Consider the following 16,612-nt stretch of genomic DNA (forward strand, 5'->3'; position numbering starts at 1 on the left):
AAGTTCACTAAAATGAACTGAACGCTCCATTGGAGCTTGAACCAAGTCACTCCTAACCCAATTTCAATCAAGTGCCATCCTGGATCCACTTCTTCTCAAATTTGAAAAGCCCAGTCCAAGTTTTGAAGACCAAAATAGAAAGTGTGTGATGACAAGTCATCACAGCCTAGTTTCCATAGTCTTTTTCTTTTGTTTTCACTTGAATTATGCACTTTCTTAAGGTCTAAGCAAGCCAATTTGGGTAGATTTTCATGCTTCCTTTGATTGAATCAACCATAGATGAATTAATGCAATTTCATGAGGTTTTATGCTATATTTGTTACATATTGTGAAAGAATGAATATCTCATGATTTTGAGCATAGCTTTGATGTGTTCGGTTGACTAATGATAGGTGAAGAAAGCTTGGAGAAAGGTTGAAGCAAGAAGGAATGGCTAGGAGTAAAGAGAGGACAATGGAATAAGTAAAATTGAACCAGGAAGCAAAAAGCTGGACCTAAAGTTAGCCTCAAACTTTTGCACAAACTTTTGGGTGAAAAGTTAGCCCCAACGTTAGACCCCTAACTTCTGGGCTAACGTTGGTATAAGAAAAATACCCCCTGACCACCAAAAGTTTGTGCCAACGTTAGACCCTGATCTAGCCATAACTTGATAGCTACGATTTAGGAAATTGCACAATCGGCAAAATTCCTTACGGCAAGTGCACCGGTTATCGTCAAGTAAAAACTCACAATAGAGTGAGGTCGAATCCCACAAGGATTGGTTGAATGAGCAATTCGGATTAGAAGTTTGTTCTAGTTTTGAGCGGAATCAAGATTTAGATGAGAATTGTGGAATCTTAAATTGCATGAATTAAAGAGCCAGAAGTTAAATTGCTGAAATTAAAAGGGATGGGGGTGATTGCATGAATTTAATGGCAGAATGTAAGAGAAAGTGTAGATCAGAAATGGGGAGTTCATTGGGTGTTAGGAGATATTGAGATCTCCGAATCAAAACATTTTTATCTCTTCCTCAACCAATGCATTCATTGAATTTTTCTTGGCAATCTTATATGATTGGATCCCAATCCCTTGGCTCACCAATTCTCTCTAAAAACAAACAAATTCCCAATCCCTTGGTTTAAATGTTCATAAGAAGAGATGATGCTCGATCACTGATTATACCACACAGTTTCATGAACCACAATTTGGTAGGATTACATGTCACAATATCCATCCAAACCCCAATCCAATTCACTGTGAGAAAGCTTCTCTAGCATGAATCCTCCATTCCTTTCCCAAGGTTCCGAAGGATTCCAATTATGGATAGTTTCTTTCCCAAGACAACTAACCAATGGAATTAGATCGAGAAGCTTTCTAACAAAATTCAAGAGAAAAGATTGAAGAAGAAGATAAAAACTATTATTGATTCATTGAATTACAATAGAGCTCCCTAACCCAATGAAAGGGGTTTAGTGATTCATAGCTCAGAATTCAATTACAAAAGTATGAAAATTCCAAAGTGTCAAAAAGTGTCAACTAACTTCAATTCTATCCTATTTATACACTTTCTAAATTGAGCTTCTGTTGTGTTTCTTGGGCTTTGAGGCCTTTCCTTGATTTCCTTTTGCTTTGGGTTTATGGTCCATAATCCTGATGAGGTTGTGATCCAATTCTGTAACATTCATTGAGCAAATTTAGTGATAAACAAGTAATGACACAAGACTCAACAATTTGAAGTTCCAGACTCATCAACTCTTCAAGCCCAATCCCATAAACCATGATATTCAATTGGGTTTCATACCATAATACATTTAAGTTAATATTTGTGCTCAATGCTAACTTAAACTTCAATATATTTGGCCCAGAAACCCTTTCAAAGAGTGGCGTTTAAGTTGAAGTTTAAGTTTTAGTTTAAGGTTAATCTGAAACTTAAACGTGGAATTGGAAGAAAGCAACCCAGGAGGGTAATTAATCGAACACGTTTAAGCTTCAGTTTAAGGTTAAACTGAAGCTTAAACGTGGAAATGAAGATTGCAACCCTGGAGGCAATTCTGGTCGAACACGTTTAAGCTCCAGTTTGAGGTTAAACTGGAGCTTAAACGTGGAAATGAGAAGGCAACCCTGGAGGAGCAAAAACGCCAAACACGTTTAAGCTCCAGTTTAACCTTAAACTGGAGCTTAAACGTGGGAATGAAGAAGGTAGCCCAGGAGTGTGAATGTCGAACACGTTTAAGCTCCAGTTTGAGGTCAAATTGGAGCTTAAACGTGGAAATGGCTTCCTGGTGCATAATGTGGTTCGAACACGTTTAACCTCCAGTTTAAGGTTAAACTGGAGGTTAAACGTGGAAATGCTCCCTTGGTGCCATTCTCATTCTGGCGTTTAACCTTCAGTTTAAGGTTAAACTGGAGGTTAAACGCCAGTTTCCTCTTTTCTCAGCTTTCATGATTCTGGCGTTTAACCTTCAGTTTAACCTTAAACTGAAGGTTAAACGCCACTTTCAGCTTTGGTGCATTTCTTATTCTGGCGTTTAACTTCCAGTTTAAGGTTAAACTGGAGGTTAAACGCCACTTTCAGCATTGTATGGCTTGGTAGTTTAAGTTCCAGTTTAAGCTTAAACTGGAACTTAAACTCCACATGTGATCTTCAAGCTTCCTTTATTGATTTTGTTGCTTCCTTGCCTAGCCTCTTCTTCCCTGAAATTATCCACACAATTGCATCAAAGTCTTGCAAAATTTCATGAGAATTCTTCCATTCATAGCATTCAAGTAATATAACTAAAAACTCATGGAATTTGCATCAAAATTACACTGTTTGGATGATTCATTACTTTGTTGTTCATTTAACCATTCTTGGTTACTTTAAGCTCAAGAAAATGCATAAAACAACTAAAACTAACATAAAAATGCTAGTGAAACTAGCCTAAGATGCCTTGGCATCACAACACCAAACTTAATACTTGCTTGTCCCTAAGCAAGTCCTGAGTTATTTGAGAAGAAAGTATGAAACAAAAAGCAATTACATTGGCTATATTAGCAAGCATTTGAAGTTCATCAGAAGGGTTTTATGTAGAAAGTTGCAGCATCACTTTTTCATTCTTATTAGGTAGAATTATCATTTTTTCATTGCATCCATCAAACACTGCTATGGCCTCTTGTTATTCTTATGTCTTTGGCACATTTTCCTTTCTTTGTTTTTCTTTTTCTTAGAGCTCCTTTGCTCCTTGTTTGCTCAGTGTCATGTGTTGCACAAGCCTTTGGCATTTTCTTTTTCTTATCATTGCATTACACATATCCACTACAGGCATTTTAGTTCACATTTCTTCTTGAGACATTGGTGCCCAGCACCTCTTTGTGTGACTAAATGTTTTGTATTTAGGTTGCTCTTGATAATGGATTTTTGGTCGATAATCCCGGGTTAGTTAACCCAAGTTACCAAGTGTTGAAACACTCCTCAGAACCTATTCATCCAAGCATATCCTTAATACATAAACACCACAGGCATTTGTCTCAGAAGTTCAAACCATTGGTGCCTAGCTTATTTTCTCAATTTTTTTGCTTTTTGGTTGCCCCTTTTCAGTGGCTTTTTCTTCTTCTTTTTCTTTCTTTTTCATGGCCAAAGACATTTATTTATCAAAATCCATAGACAGTACTCAACTTCTACACAAAAATGATAATTCTACACTCAATTTCTAGTGATCTGACTAAACAATCAAGCATGCATACCACCACTTAATTCTACTTGATTTGTCACTAATTGAGCCAAGTTACTTTTGTTCAAACTTTTCTTTTATTTTTGAAAACAGAACAAGCATGGCAAGCATTTGTTTAAGAAGGTGAAGTTATATCCAAACATCTAGGCATTCACTTTATTCAAAGCAGTAAACCAACACTCCTACAAAATGACTTCACATTCCAGAAAGATTCAACAATTACAGTTTAAACCAGAACAAGCATGCTTTTGTTTGCCTTTTAAAGAATGGTCAAGGAACAACACCACCTTGTGAAATTTCTTGTTTTCTCCTTGTTGCCAGGAAACAATTTGATTTCTCCTTCTTCTCCTAGTTGTTGCTTCATGTTCTTTCTAAGATCCTTATTTCCTTTCCTGCAAAGAGTGATGAAGTTGCTTGCTTCTCAAGCACTTGAGTGGTTAGCTCAACTATGTATGGGCAAGTGTTTGAGTCTTAAGTTGGTGTGTGAACACCAAACTTAATTTCCTACTTACTCCTCTGCTCTTTGAATCCTTGAATTCTCCTTGGAATGAAGTTGCTGCTAAGGATTTTAAGCATTTCTGTGATTGCTTAGAATGGTTGTTCCTTTCATATAATTCAAAGGTTGTTGTGTGTAGTTGATTTGTATGGTGGAACACCAAACTTAGAGTCACACCTTCCCCTTTGAATTATTGATCCACGAATTCATTGTTTGGTGTGAAACACCAAATTTAATTCTTTGCAATACACAGAAACTACTTCACCTTTTTATTGAAACAATTAAAAGAAACAGCAAAGGAGTATTACCTCAGGTTGGGTTGCCTCCCAACAAGCGCTTCTTTAACGTCATTAGCTTGACGGTTGTCCTTTGTTAGGGTGGATTGTAGTGCTTGATGTCCTCTCCTCTCACCATGAAAACGTCCCCATTTGATTCCTTCATGATTTCCAAATGTTCCATAGAAAGAACTTTCCTGATTGTGAACACTTGAGGGAGCTGGGAAGGAATGGGTTTGAGGCTAGGTGGGATTGGCAGATAATGACTTGATATCACTTTATCTCCCGGAGAGAAACCTTCAGTGGGAATTTTCTTGTTTCTCCACCCTCTTGGCAATTTCTTTACAATTCTTCCCTCCCTCTTGAGGATTTCTTTATTGACCCTTATGCCAGGAGGATCCTTCTGATCTGTTTCTATTGATTCTTGTGGCTTTAACTCTTGCAATTCTTGTTTGCCTTCCAAGGACTGTTTCAGAGTTTCAGCTGCTGGATTGCTTTCCTCCAAACACAGATGGCTACTATCATCCTTAGGCTTTTCAGATTCTGGTTCAGGCTCAGATGCAGGTTTGAAAACATGGAAAATGAGCTGTTCATCATGTATTCTCAAAATTAGCTCTCCTTGTTCTACATCTATAAGCGCTCTAGCAGTGGCTAGAAATGGCCTTCCCAGAATGATAGGGTGTAGGTAGCTTTCCTCCATGTCCAAAATGACAAAGTCTGTGGGGAAGAAATAATTTCCCACTTTCACCAGCACATTCTCAACTACCCCTTCAGCTTGCTTCTGAGTTTTGTCAGCCAGTTGTATGATTACATCAGTGGATCTCACCTCATTCAGTTGTAGCCTCTTCATAAGAGTCAGAGGCATCACATTTATGCTAGCTCCTAGATCACAGAATCCTCTGTCAATTTTTGTTTCCCCTATGATGCAGGGGATATGAAAACTTCCTGGGTCTGTTTTCTTAGAGACTATGTCCTTCTTGATGAGGGCACTGCATTCTTTGTTCATTATTACAGTTTGTCCTCCCTTCAAAACTCTTTTCTTGCTCAGCAATTCCTTCAAATACTTGATGTGTGTAGGCATCTGCTGGAGAATCTCAAGAAAGGGAATATTGATATGGAGAGACTTAAATGTCTCTAAAAACCTTGAATATGTTTTCCCTTTTTCACCTCCTCCTAACCTCTGAGGAAATGGTGCTTTTGGTTGGTATGTTTCCAGCATGCCTTTATTTTGCATTTCCTTGGCTTGCTCAGTTTCACTTTCCTGCTTAGCTTCTTCCACACCTCCCTTCAAGATTTCTGGCTCATGTTTTGAGGGTCTGATTCCTTCTTCTTCTGAGACTTCCTTCAATATGGTGATGGCCTTGCATTCTTCCCATCTCACTCCCTTTTGTTCCCCTTTAGGATTCTTTTCAGTGTCACTAGGGAACACTGCAGTTGACTTGGGGGCCTGTTGAGATAGCTCTCCTACTTGAGACTCCATCCTCTTGAGTTTTTCACCATGGTTCCTTAAGGTGGATCTCACATCTTCCCTAAAGCTTTTCAACTCACTTATGTCCTGACCCATGTTTGCTAGCATTCCTTCTATCCTGTTTAATTGATCTTGAAATTGTTGGTTCGGATTGGATTGGGCAGGTTGGTTATTTTGGCCATGATATGGTGGTTGGGAGTAAGTGTTTTGTGTGGTTTGGTATGATCTTTGGTTGGAGTTTTGGTATGTGGAATTGTTATGTTGGTTGGGGTTGTAAGGTTTGTGGTTTTGTGGTTGGGTTTGCTGGTTTCCCCACCCAAAGTTTGGGTGGTTTTTCCATCCTGGGTTGTAAGTGTTGGAATGTGGATCATATGGTTGCCTTCGTTGATTTCCCACATAGTTAGCCTCTTCCCAATCACCTCCTTCCGTGCTTACTTCCTCTTGATCTTGTGTGTGTATTGCAGCCACTTGCTTTGTGTCTAATTTCCTGGTGAGCTCTGCTACTTGCTTGGCAAACACCTTATTTTGGGCTAGAATTGTATCAACATGGTTCAGCTCCATGACTCCCTTAGTGTTGTGCCTCTCTGAAGCATAGTAGTACTCATTCTCAGCCACTGTCTCAATCACTTCAATGGCTTCTTCCACAGTCTTTTTCCTGTTCAATGAACCTCCTGATGAATGGTCTACAGCCTTCCTTGATTCATAAGAAAGTCCATCATAGAAAATATGCAATTGCACCCAGTCATGGAACATGTCTGGTGGGCATTTCCTTGTCAATTCTTTGAACCTCTCCCATGCCTCGTAGAGCGTCTCACCATCTTGTTGTCTAAAAGTCTGAACCTCAGATCGAAGCCTATTGACCTTTTGTGGAGGGTAGAAACGTGCCAGAAACTTGCTTTCCACCTCATCCCAGGTTGTTAGGCTCCCCCTTGGGAATGATTCCAGCCACTTAGCTGCCTTGTCCCTAAGTGAGAATGGGAACAAGAGCAGTTTGTAGGCATCTTCCTGGACTCCATTGGACTTCACTGTGTCACAAATTCTCAGGAATTTTGTGAGATGTTGGTTTGGATCTTCATTAGCACTCCCACCAAATGAACAATGATCCTCCACCAGTGATATTAGCTGTGGTTTGAGTTCAAAATTGTTGGCCTGAATGGGTGGTTTCTGAATGCTACTACCACAATTCCCAGAGGTTGGGTTTATGTATGAACCAAGAACCCTCCTCTCAGGAATGGCATTGTTTCCATCAGCCCTCTCATGGTTGTGAACTTCTCTATCCATGTTGAGATCTAGAGCTTCCTCAAAATTGTCCTCAGACTCTCCTTCAGATTCTTCTTCTCTCAGTACTCTCTTCCCTCTTGCTTCCCTTCTAAGTCTATGAAGGGTCCTCTCTGGTTCGGTATATGGAGGAGTTGTTGTCTCTCCTCTCCTACCTGTCATACAAGAACACACCACAAGCAACAAACAACGGGAATACTCTTGGTTAATGGAAGAGTATGGTTAGAGCAGTTGAGGAATTAATTCAAATAGTTAGTGGGTCAGTGAGTTAGTTGCTTGAAATGAAAGTCATAAGAAAGTAAAAGCAAATAACAGAGTGCAGAAATTAAAATTCAACAAGTAACTTGAACTGAATTAACAAAAGAAGAAAAATGCTCAATCTAGTTAACTTCCAATTTGAGAATTGTCAATCGAAAACCAATCCCCGGCAACGGCGCCATAAACTTGATCTAGCCATAACTTGATAGCTACGATTTAGGAAATTGCACAATCGGCAAAATTCCTTCCGGCAAGTGCACCGGTTATCGTCAAGTAAAAACTCACAATAGAGTGAGGTCGAATCCCACAAGGATTGGTTGAATGAGCAATTCGGATTAGAAGTTTGTTCTAGTTTTGAGCGGAATCAAGATTTAGATGAGAATTGTGGAATCTTAAATTGCATGAATTAAAGAGCAAGAAGTTAAATTGCTGAAATTAAAAGGGATGGGGGTGATTGCATGAATTTAATGGCAGAATGTAAGAGAAAGTGTAGATCAGAAATGGGGAGTTCATTGGGTGTTAGGAGATATTGAGATCTCCGAATCAAAACATTTTTATCTCTTCCTCAACCAATGCATTCATTGAATTTTTCTTGGCAATCTTATATGATTGGATCCCAATCCCTTGGCTCACCAATTCTCTCTAAAAACAAACAAATTCCCAATCCCTTGGTTTAAATGTTCATAAGAAGAGATGATGCTCGATCACTGATTATACCACACAGTTTCATGAACCACAATTTGGTAGGATTACATGTCACAATATCCATCCAAACCCCAATCCAATTCACTGTGAGAAAGCTTCTCTAGCATGAATCCTCCATTCCTTTCCCAAGGTTCCGAAGGATTCCAATTATGGATAGTTTCTTTCCCAAGACAACTAACCAATGGAATTAGATCGAGAAGCTTTCTAACAAAATTCAAGAGAAAAGATTGAAGAAGAAGATAAAAACTATTATTGATTCATTGAATTACAATAGAGCTCCCTAACCCAATGAAAGGGGTTTAGTGATTCATAGCTCAGAATTCAATTACAAAAGTATGAAAATTCCAAAGTGTCAAAAAGTGTCAACTAACTTCAATTCTATCCTATTTATACACTTTCTAAATTGAGCTTCTGTTGTGTTTCTTGGGCTTTGAGGCCTTTCCTTGATTTCCTTTTGCTTTGGGTTTATGGTCCATAATCCTTATGAGGCTGTGATCCAATTCTGTAACATTCATTGAGCAAATTTAGTGATAAACAAGTAATGACACAAGACTCAACAATTTGAAGTTCCAGACTCATCAACTCTTCAGGCCCAATCCCATAAACCATGATATTCAATTGGGTTTCATACCATAATACGTTTAAGTTAATATTTGTGCTCAATGCTAACTTAAACTTCAATATATTTGGCCCAGAAACCCTTTCAAAGAGTGGCGTTTAAGTTGAAGTTTAAGTTTCAGTTTAAGGTTAAACTGAAACTTAAACGTGGAATTGGAAGAAAGCAACCCAGGAGGGTAATTAATCGAACACGTTTAAGCTTCAGTTTAAGGTTAAACTGAAGCTTAAACGTGGAAATGAAGATTGCAACCCTGGAGGCAATTCTGGTCGAACACGTTTAAGCTCCAGTTTGAGGTTAAACTGGAGCTTAAACGTGGAAATGAGAAGGCAACCCTGGAGGAGCAAAAACGCCGAACACGTTTAAGCTCCAGTTTAACCTTAAACTGGAGCTTAAACGTGGGAATGAAGAAGGTAGCCCAAGAGTGTGAATGTCGAACACGTTTAAGCTCCAGTTTGAGGTCAAACTGGAGCTTAAACGTGGAAATGGCTTCCTGGTGCATAATGTGGTTCGAACATGTTTAACCTCCAGTTTAAGGTTAAACTGGAGGTTAAACGTGGAAATGCTCCCTTGGTGCCATTCTCATTCTGGCGTTTAACCTTCAGTTTAAGGTTAAACTGGAGGTTAAACGCCAGTTTCCTCTTTTCTCAGCTTTCATGATTCTGGCGTTTAACCTTCAGTTTAACCTTAAACTGAAGGTTAAACGCCACTTTCAGCTTTGGTGCATTTCTTATTCTGGCGTTTAACTTCCAGTTTAAGGTTAAACTGGAGGTTAAACGCCACTTTCAGCATTGTATGGCTTGGTAGTTTAAGTTCCAGTTTAAGCTTAAACTGGAACTTAAACTCCACATGTGATCTTCAAGCTTCCTTTATTGATTTTGTTGCTTCCTTGCCTAGCCTCTTCTTCCCTGAAATTATCCACACAATTGCATCAAAGTCTTGCAAAATTTCATGAGAATTCTTCCATTCATAGCATTCAAGTAATATAACTAAAAACTCATGGAATTTGCATCAAAATTACACTGTTTGGATGATTCATTACTTTGTTGTTCATTTAACCATTCTTGGTTACTTTAAGCTCAAGAAAATGCATAAAACAACTAAAACTAACATAAAAATGCTAGTGAAACTAGCCTAAGATGCCTTGGCATCAGACCCCTAACTTTTGGGCTAACGTTGGCACATGAAAAAATACAAAGGGAGGAGCAAAAGTTTGCGCCAACGTTAGACCCCTAACTTTTGGGCTAACGTTGGCGCCATAAGTGCACAAGGTAAAGCCAACGTTGGAGCAAAAGTTAGACCCCTAACTTTGGCACCAACGTTGGTATCAGCAAATCATGGTGGCTGATATGAAAAGTTGGAGCAAAAGTTAGCCTCTAACTTTTGCTCAAACTTTTAGTCCAACTTTTGCAAAACTCCAACCCGGTTCAATTCGGTTCTTCTCCAAACTCCAAGAGCAATCAACCAAGGCCTCTCTCAACCCAATTCCATCAAGAGCAAAGGCCCAATTGAAGGCTTGAAGACCATTTGAAGAAAGTGTATAAATAGGATAGAATTCAAGTTATTCGGCGAGCTCTTCTTTTTAGTTTTCCTTTAGTTTTGCTTAGTAGTTTTTCGGAGAGCTTTTGGTATTGAGTGATCTTAAATTTCTTAGTTTCGGGGAAGGAGAATTCAATTCCCTTCCTCTTAGTTTTATTGTTTTCAATTTCAATTACTTTGTCTTGGATCTTGGGTTGGAGAATTGAAGAAATTCTGTTTCAATCTCATCCTTGGATCTCTCTGTTTCTTTACTGCATAATTGAGTTTAAATTTCTGTTAATTGCTCTTCATCTACTTTCTTTGCAATTTACAATTTCTTTGCAAGTGTTCTTGTTGGATCTAGGAAGGCATTGAGATTTAGACTCGGTTATCTAGTCTCTTGGGTCCTGAGATCTGAATTTCCAATTTCCAACTCTCTGTTTATTACTTTTCATGTAGATTTACTCTTCTGCTTCAGATCCGACTCAATCCCAAACCCCTTTTACTCTTCTGTTTGATGCAATTTACTTTGCCTTGTTTAAATTCTGCAAATCCAATTCCCAATTCCCTTTACAATTCAAGCCATTTACATTCCTTGCACTTTAAGATTCTGCAATTTACATTTCTTGCGTTTTAAGTTTCTGCCCTTTAACTTCTTGTTCTTTAAGATTCTGCATTTTACATTTCCGTTCTCTTTAATTTCATGCAATTTACCCATTCCCTTTACTTTTCTTGCAAATTAAACTCTGCAAATCACCAATCACTCAACCAAATCTTGATTCGCTTGACTAAATCAACCACTAAACAAAAATTGCTCAATCCTTCAATCCCTGTGAGATCGACCTCACTCCCATGAGTTTTTATTACTTGATGCGACCCGGTGCACTTGCCGATGAGTTTTGTGTCGGATCGTTTTCCGCACATCAAGTTTTTGGCGCCGTTGCCGGGGATTGATTAGATTGACAATGATTAAGTGAAGTGGAGATTTAGATCAAGCACTTTTTCTCTAATTTTTGATTAACCCACTAACTGTTTGATTTTTTGCTTAAACTAACTAAAACTTCAATCCAGCAGTAGGTTGAAGTATCACTAGTTTGTGCGTTTCTTATGCTATGCTTATATGTCAGGTACAAGAAGAAACACACTAAATTTTCATGAACAAGACGAAAGAACTCTCAGGAGGTTAAGAAGAGCTAAAAGAGGGAAAAATATTGTTGGAGAAGAGGAATCAGACGAAGAATTTCAAGAGATGGAGGAACATTCAACGAATCCACCAGGTGGAGCAGACAACAACAATGACAACCCACCCCAGAGGAGAGTTTTGGCCTCCTATACCTTTGCAAATCCTAGACATTGTGGAAGCAGCATTTTGGCTCCAAATGTCAATGCAAACAATTTTGAACTCAAGCCACAACTCATCACTTTGGTTCAGAACAATTGCTCTTTTGGTGGAGGACCACTTGAAGACCCGCACCAACACTTATCCACCTTCTTGAGGATATGTAACACTGTCAAAACTAATGCTGTGCCTCCTGACAGTTACAAACTGATGCTATTCCCATTCTCTCTCAGGGACAAGGCCACTCAATGGTTGGAATCGTTTCCAAGGGACAGCATCAACAACTGGGATGATTTGGTAACCAAGTTCCTTGCCAAGTTTTATCCACCTCAGAGGATTATAAGGTTGAAGGCTGAGGTATAAACATTTACACAAATGGAGGCTGAACCCATCTATGAGGCATGGGAGAGGTACAAGGCTCTAGTCAGAAAATGCCCCCTGCCATGTTTAATGAATGGGAGAAGTTGCAAAACTTCTATGAAGGCTTAACATTGAAATCCCAGGAAGCTTTGGATCATTCAGCTGGAGGTTCCTTGCAACTCATGAAAACTGCAGAGGAGGCTCAAGAACTCATTGACATGGTGGCTAACAACCAATATTTCTTTGCTCATCAAAGAAGCCGCCAACCATCACAAAGAAGAGGAGAAATGGAGCTAGAAGGAGTGGATTCAATCCTGGCTCAAAACAAATTAATGCAGCAGCAAATGCAACAACAATTTGAGCAAATGACCAAGAGGATTGATGGCCTCCAGGTTGCAGCAGTTAACACTAGCCAACCATCAACCACATGGGGGCAAAATGAAGAAATTCAAGAGGAGCAACAGCAAGAACAAGTCCAGTACATGCATTCAAGTCCAAATGAATTCTATGGTGATACTTACAACCCCTCATGGAAGAATCACCCCAACCTCAGATGGGGAGACACTCACAACCAAAACCAACAACCATGGCAGAAGAACTCAAACCAAAACAACCCAAGAAACAACCAAAATTACAACCAGCAGCAAACTAACCGAAACACTTACAGAAAACCTCAAAACAACTACCCTAATCTCAACCAGTACCAATCCAATAACCAACCTACCAACCAAAATGCTTATCATCCACCACCACAGCTCACAACCCACCACAAGCACCACCTGAACCCCAAAGACTCACCAACTTGGAGACCTTGATAGACAAAATGATGAAACACCAGGAAATAACAAACAAAAACCATGAAGCATCACTAAAAAGCCTAGAGAGGCAGATTGGGCAACTCTCCAAGCAAATTTCTGTTGAAAGACCTTCAAGCTCACTGCCCAGTGACACAATCCCAAATCCCAAGGAGGAATGCAAGGCAATACAATTAAGGAGTGGGAGAACGTTGATGAGCAACAATGACACTACAAAGAAGCAAACAGATAGCATCAAAGAACCAACAGAGGATGAGAAGCAAACAAAAGCAGATGAAGCTAAGGAGCAAGTTGTGATGCCAAACAAAAGCACTGAGAAACTTAAAGAGAAGGACAACCAGCCACATAGCTCAAGGGAACTGACTCAGGGACAGCAGCAAATAGGAAAGAGCATCGCACCTCCACTGCCATATCCTCAGAGGTTCAACAAAGAGATTAAGGACCAGCATTTCCACAAGTTCCTTGAGACCTTCAAGAAGCTGGAAATCAATATCCCCTTGGCTGAAGCACTTGAGTAAATGCCTCTGTATGCCAAGTTCTTGAAGGAGCTTATCAATAAGAAAAGAAGTTGGGATGAGAAAGAAACCATATTGCTCACTGAGGAATGCAGGGCCTTGATTCAAAAAGGGCTTCCTCCTAAGCTTGAGGACCCAGGGAGCTTCTTGTTGCCTTGTACCATTGGGAAATTGACCATCACTAAAGCAATGTGTGATCTCGGAGCGAGTATTAATTTGATACCATCCTCCCTGGTGAAAAAGCTGCATATAGAGGAAGTCAAACCAGTACAAATGTCTCTGGAGCTGGTAGATAAGTCAATGGTATACCCCAGGGGTGTAATTGAAAATCTTTTGGTCAAGGTGGACAGTGTTATATACCCTGCTGATTTTGTGGTTCTGAATTCAAACGAGGATGATGGTGACTCTGTTATACTGGGAAGGCCATTCTTGGCCACTGCTAGAGCTATCATAGACGTAGAGGAAGGGGAATTAACTCTCAGGATGCATGATCAGAGTGTCACTTTGAAGGTATTACCAGAGGCACAATTTAGCAAGGAGAAGAAAGACTATATGAAAATTGACAAGGGAAAATCACAGTTGAAGGAAGAAAATGACAAGGAGAGTCACAGCAACATCCCAAAGATAAGAGTTGTGCAGACTGATGAAGGATCCCAAGAGGATATTGGAGTATTAGCCAATGAGAAGAGAGGTCCCCAAGGGAAGCCTACGGCCAGAAAAGAAAGGTCAACAAAAGGAAAGATGAAATGCAGAAACAAAACAAAAAGGGGTTGGAAGAACAGGAAGATCCCAACAGAGGGGCTTTCCAAAGGTGACAAAGTGCAACTGATATATCAACAGCTGGGGGCAAACCAACAAACTGAGGACTACTACACTGTCAGCAACATACTCTCATTAGAGCATGCTGAAATTGAACACCAGAGAACAAAGAAGAGGATCACAGTCAGGGGAGACAAATTGAGGCTCTACAAGCACCAACCACCATAAAAGAAAGCCCCAATGTCAAGCTAGTGACAATAAAAGAGCGCTTGTTGGGAGGCAACCCAACCTGAGGTAGTTCTCTTTTCATATCTATTTCAATAAAAAGGTTAACTAGCTTTATCTAGATTGCAAGAAGCTAAGTTTGGTGTTGCACACCAAAACAATCTAAGGGAGAATGAAGAATTCTAAGTTTGGTGTTCCACCAAAATCCCATTATAACACACATTCTCACCTTATGCATAATATGGGCTTCAAGCATACTGGATGAATTAGTTAACTATTTTGCTGTTTTCTAGTTTTCAGCCTTATTACTTTTGAGAAAGAAAAAAGAATTTCACATATGGTTAATGAAAACCTTTGGCAAGGTACTAAGTTTGGTGTTCCCACACCAAAGTAAGTTCAAAAAGCCCACAAATAAATCATGCAGACTAACCACTGTTTCTAAGTGCTTGGGGAACAAGCAACTTCCAATATCACTGCAGAATATCATACAAACTTTTGGAGATTTTTAGCATCATCAACCAAAGAGGTGAAAGATGAACATAAAAGTCAGCATTAATGATGATGAGAAGAAGGAAAGCAAGTGAACTCCAACAAGTTGTATTGTTAAGTGATTGTTTTACATCAAATATTGCTGTAATTGTAAGTTGGATTGTATCCTTATTTGTCCTGCCTGTCTGCATAGTATAGTTTTCTTTATATACCCCTGCCTGCCTGCATAGCATAGTCTTTCTTTATAATTCAATAAGCAAGATGCTTGATTATTCACAACATTCTTATCTTCAAAACTTGTTTGCACTCAATTTTTAAGAATGCATCACATGAAAGTTCTTTGAAACGAAGGATTGAGGAATTAAACAATTTTGAGGTAAGCAAAAGATTAGGAGAAGTGGTGGTTCTAGTTGTATGATTATGTATTGAGGTTGCATGCTTGTGAAAACTTGCATGGGAGCTCATAGGCAGGATATGAAGTTCAAATAAGTATTGTGGAGATTCTCAAAAATCAATTGATCCGAGAAGCAGCAAACAAAACAAAAAGAAAAGTAAAGAAAATACAAAAACAAAAAGAACATGGCCCAAGGCTCTGAGCATCAATTACTAGGCAGAAAAAGAAAGAAAGAAACAAAAACTCAAAGAGTTGCTATCCTAGTAAATGCTTGTGGTTGAAGTGTGTCAAGGAAAGAGGCTTGAGCAAGTAAATCCTTAGGGGTGCTTTAACACCTAATACCTTAAAACCAACTGGTTTAGGAGTATTGATTGAAAACTTATTTAAAGAGCCGCTTTGAGACATGACACTTAGAGTCGAGGCCAAAGCACAGAAACTATAAGTTGTTTCAAGGTGATTACATATAAAGAGATCTCTATGATACCATTCGGATGAAAATCCTAAGACCTACGACTCCCAATATGTAAGGACTAGTGAGCACTGAAGCCCTTGCATGAGCATATAATTTAGAGTTCACCCCACTGTTACTTAATCACTTCACTTACTGTACTTTACAAGTGTTCTTCAATCCATCTTAATTGAAAGAACCTCTGAGCATAATTCATTTCTTGCTTGGGGACAAGCAAGCTTTAAGTTTAGTGTTGTGATGACAAGTCATCACAGCCTAGTTTCCCTAGTCTTTTTCTTTTGTTTTCACTTGAATTATGCACTTTCTTAAGGTCTAAGCAAGCCAATTTGGGTAGATTTTCATGCTTCCTTTGATTGAATCAACCATAGATGAATTAATGCAATTTCATGAGGTTTTATGCTATATTTGTTACATATTGTGAAAGAATGAATATCTCATGATTTTGAGCATAGCTTTGATGTGCTCGGTTGATTAATGATAGGTGAAGAAAGCTTGGAGAAAGGTTGAAGCAAGAAGGAATGGCTAGGAGTAAAGAGAGGACAATGGAATAAGTAAAATTGAACCAGGAAGCAAAAAGCTAGACCTAAAGTTAGCCTCAAACTTTTGCACAAACTTTTGGGTGAAAAGTTAGCCCCAACGTTAGACCCCTAACTTCTGGGCTAACATTGGTATAAGAAAAATACCCCCTGACCACCAAAAGTTTGTGCCAATGTTAGACCCCTAACTTTTGGGCTAACGTTGGCACATGAAAAATACAAAGGGAGGAGCAAAAGTTTGCACCAACGTTAGACTCCTAACTTTTGGGCTAACGTTGGCGCCATAAGTGCACAAGGTAAAGCCAATGTTGGAGCAAAAGTTAGACCCCTAACTTTGGCACCAATGTTGGTATCAGCAAATCATGGTGGCTGATATGAAAAGTTGGAGCAAAAGTTAGCCTCTAACTT

The 16,612-nt window shown here is 39.2% G+C and overlaps 1 non-coding gene across 1 annotated transcript; it reads left to right on the top strand.

Moving 5' to 3' along the window:
* The first annotated feature begins 6,679 nt into the window (after positions 1-6,679).
* On the top strand, positions 6,680-6,783 carry LOC112700022 (small nucleolar RNA R71). Its single transcript, XR_003152948.1, has one exon. It is a non-coding gene; the product is annotated as a small nucleolar RNA R71 (small nucleolar RNA).
* Positions 6,784-16,612: the final 9,829 nt, after the last annotated feature.

This window comes from Arachis hypogaea, chromosome 6 (assembly GCF_003086295.3).
Source record: "Arachis hypogaea cultivar Tifrunner chromosome 6, arahy.Tifrunner.gnm2.J5K5, whole genome shotgun sequence".
In the NCBI taxonomy this organism is placed as follows: domain Eukaryota; kingdom Viridiplantae; phylum Streptophyta; class Magnoliopsida; order Fabales; family Fabaceae; genus Arachis; species Arachis hypogaea.